The following is a 4,430-nucleotide window of genomic DNA, read 5'->3' as shown; positions in this document are numbered from 1 at the left end:
GATTGAAAAAAAAAACTTTTTGGTTGCAAATATGAGGACTTTGAGTATAAAAAAGTGACAACTTTTGGGACCTTAATATTTTCAATATTTTGGGATCTAGAAGTTCCTATTGTGGTAATTTTTAATGTCTTCTTCTCATATGAACATTGGGTATGGATTTTTACCTTTATTTTATCATTGACCAAGAATATCCGTTGTGTTTTAATATTTTAATTAACAAAGTTGAGATATTGTAATTATTTGATTTTTGATGATTTTTGTAAAATATTTATTTTTGTGAGATTTGACCATTTTACCCATCTACGTAGGTTCTTTATGGTATATCTGGGGTGTGGGGATGATTGCATGGTTCTCAATGCATTCCAGTGTGATTTGTATGAGTTTGTAGTTTTTGGTGGCTTGAAAAGCCTTAAAATTAACTTTGTCAACACTTATTGACATATATGTTGGATGGCAAAATGGACTGCACCAACAGATCCAGAATGTTGATTTTAGGTTAGTAACATGGTTGGTGTGATTTTATGGCTTTTATATCTCATGTTAACCCATGATTTGGAAAGTTGCAAATTTGAGTCTCGGGGGTCAATTTTATGAAAATGATATTTTTTTGAAAATTTTGATATTGCCTTTAAGTCCTGAGCATCTAATTTAGTGGGTTATCTTAGTTTGTTTGCATACTCAAGATTCTGGATGAATCTCAAGGGGTCCATAGAGACTTGGATTTTTCTAAGTCTCCAGTAGGTGCACCACTTAGCTATTGCACTCGCTTAAAAGCCTTGGCCTGAAAGCCAAAGTGTCAGCTAAGTGACACCAAACTTGCTTAAGCGATTGGCACTTAAGCAATGGCTTGGTCGCTTAAGCGACACTGGTATGCCAGATGCCTGTCGCTTATGTGACAACTAAGTTGCTTCTGCAGTGAGGTAGGCTTTGTTTAATCGTTGCCTAATTTCTTAAGTGATAGTCGCCGAAGCTATCCGATAGTTGCTTAGGCGTGCTTGGGTGGATTACTCCCCCATCTTTGAGATTCTTTCATCATTTTTGATACTTATAGCTTGGAGTTAGAGTTTTTGGGCGTTTTTTTCTATTTTAAGCTTGAGTAATCTCCAAATCCCTATTTTAATTTTTTCCCATTGATTTTTATTGTTAAAACCTTGTTAATACATGAATTCAAAGATGAAAATTGGGAATTTTGGCATGGAAGGACTGAATTAATGATTCTTTAACTTAAATCCCAATTTTACACCATTTTGGTTGGGTTTTCTTCTATGAGTTCCATTAATCATGGAAAATAAATTTAAGGACCAAATTTCAGTTTTACCCTTCTTTTTGGTGAACTTATTTTGAGGGTCCATTTTGACCTCAATCCAAAAATAGGCAATATGGGTATCGTTGGATTTATTTTATACATAAATTCTATATTTGTATGTTTAGTTGATTGCGATTCTTTTCGTGAGGTATAAGCTCAGTTTGAAAGCTTGTCTGTATTAGTTTTTGGAATTGATGTAGGTTACAACTTAAGTTTCTTCAGACTGGGATGAGTAGCAAATATTGGTATAAAATAATGTTATGGGTATGAGAACCAATCATGAAAATGATGTTCTGACTATGTTGTGCCCGTGTAAGGGCCAATATTATTGTTATTTAGTAGTTTTGAGACATTATAAGTTATGTGTGACTATATGGGGTCTTATATGATAAGATTGTCATGATATTTGAATAATTGGTTGTTATCCTTGGAGGAAAATTATCTAAATTTGTAATTGCATGGTATCAAATATGGTATATTTTTTTTGTTGATATGTGGATTATGTTGGACCATGAATGACCAGATTATTGATTGGATTTTGGTTCACACAATTGGTATATTGGTTGGAATTGGATACTCTTAATTAGTTGGTGGTGAGAATTGCATCCCCATATCATATTCATTCATGAAACATTAGTATCACTATGGAAATAATGGAAATACTAGTTTTTGACATCATTATAGACCCACTCCGAGGGATGTGCTAGAGAGGAGTCATGGATATTGATATTGGTTATTCTATTATATATGGGTTGACAAACCCCCCATGGATCCTACCTAGGAACATAGCTCGGTGGTTTATGTGGAGGTTGTGCGACGACCTCGTGCACCATCTTACATCATTATTGTCATTATCGTCCTCATATTCATTATATTTCATATGTATATAATGCTTCTTCTGTGCGGTATTATTTCCTTTTATATGATAAATGTATATGTGTACGTCTTCCCATATTTGTAGGTATTATATTTGTGTACTTTTATTTCCTTTCTCATATTTACGTGTGGTATATGTGAACATAGTAGAACTGTTAGAGGAGATAGTGTGGGCTACCGTTTGGGATATTTTTTGATTGCAGGTGACGTGCCTCTAGTGTGTATTTTGTATGATTTATTTTCAACTTTGCTCAGTCGGCCTATGATACCTACTAAGTATAAGTGGACCATACTTACCCCTACTATGCCTTTTCAGTGTAGATCTCGGTGCCAGTGAGCCACATGATAGTTGATTCAGGTGGTACTTAGAGTTTATCTAAAGTAGTAGTAAATATATGCATCTAGAGTTGACTACTACCTTTCCCTTATCTATACTATATCCTTCTTGTATTCAGAGATAGAGTTGTTCTTTTTTGAGTATGTTATGTATATTTTGTCTTCAAGTTATAGTAGTTAGTTCTTATACTGTGACACTATGTTTAAGAGATTTGGTTTGGTATCTTGATGGTATTGTTCTGCTATTATCATGTTTATATGGTTTGACTCCGTTTTAATAGTATTTCCTTGGTTTTTTGTATTATCTTTCATTTCATATCAGTTTAGGTGATAGGCTTACTTGTCAAGGATCAACACAACAAGTTCCATCATGACCCTTAGCTTTTGGATTGTGACAGATTGGTATCAGGGCAGCTAGACCAGGGCTCTATCACAGTTATGGTGTATGAGGCTTGTTTCTATGCCTTGTATAGATATTTTTATGCCTGCATTTCTGACACAACCCAAACCAGGACCTAGTGATGTCGGGTGCCTCAAGTTCAATCGGGATAGGAGACCACCCAAAAACCTAACCATAACCGTCTCGTATCCTATGTCAAATGAATTCCGAACATATAACAAGATAGAACAATAGTAAATTAAAGACATTAATAAAATCCATAACCAAAACCAACCAAACATCCAATTGGTGTCAGCCCTAATACTAATACCAATGCCAAGGTTGACACTAATACCAACACCTACCATAGCCAAAGTAGTCACACAAAACCTCTAACCAAAAACAAAGAACATTCGATCGGGACATGCCCTTGACCATATCCAAAACCAAAGTCCATGAAATATCAAAAACAATGTAGAGAAGTCCATAAGATGAAATTTATTCTTACGGAGAATGGAAGCTAACCACTTTATTCTGATAGCAAACTATTCCCGAATCCAATCACTGAATAGGAGGAATTGTATGGCCAATTCCTGCATTTTATGGGGATACAACACCTGAAGATAGGTTAGCAGGTGAACTCTAACATTTACTCAGGAATAAAGGTAAAAAATGCCATCATTCAAAACCAAAGTAAATAACCATATGCAATCACACACACACACACACACATATATATATATATATACACATATATACTATGATGAGAAAGAAAATCGGGATTAGAATACGTTAAACACCTTAACCTAGGCTGTGTAGATTGACCTCCCTAAAACCACCCATGAGCTATATGAGTCCAGTGTTACCCCTTGAACGGGTGCTAATGCATGTAGCCGTATGAACCGGAGAAATCATAGGGACCAAGGATTCTTGTGCACCCTTTGACCTCCATGATACATATATATAAGTATAAATTTAGGGGATTCTTGTGTACTCCACAAGTATATGGTCACCATGACCAAGCCTCATGTCGGCAAACATGAGTTTTTTGTGTCCGTCTAATGAAACTTACACCTTTGCGGTTAGGTATCACAACCCGCGATTATTGTCCAATTAAAACCTTTAGCACATAACCGAACCACCAATTCTAGAAGTTAATTACCAAAGCCTCATGGAGTGGTATTGTCACACCGACCATAGCTTTCAAGAAATGTCATTAGCCAATACTTAGGGGACTCCCATGTACCCCACATAATTTCCAATTAAACCAAAGCCATGGCCACCAAGGCCTTTCCAAAACATTTAATTAAATCAAACCAATTTAGGTTCCTTTACCATATTATTCAGTGCAAGGTTTTCAATAAAGGTCAAACTATGTGACAAAAATATTCTCATTGGCATTTTAACACACGTTTAGGGCATATAGTTTCAAAAATCAAAACCAAGAACCAATTAACCATTATCATGAAACCATATGTTCAAACCAATATTATAACATGAAAAACCATAAATAGAACATGGGAAAACATCATC

This window comes from Capsicum annuum, chromosome 3 (genome assembly GCF_002878395.1).
Source record: "Capsicum annuum cultivar UCD-10X-F1 chromosome 3, UCD10Xv1.1, whole genome shotgun sequence".
Lineage (NCBI taxonomy): Eukaryota > Viridiplantae > Streptophyta > Magnoliopsida > Solanales > Solanaceae > Capsicum > Capsicum annuum.
The sequence above is the reverse complement of the archived record's forward strand: the minus strand, read 5'-3'. Positions refer to the sequence as shown.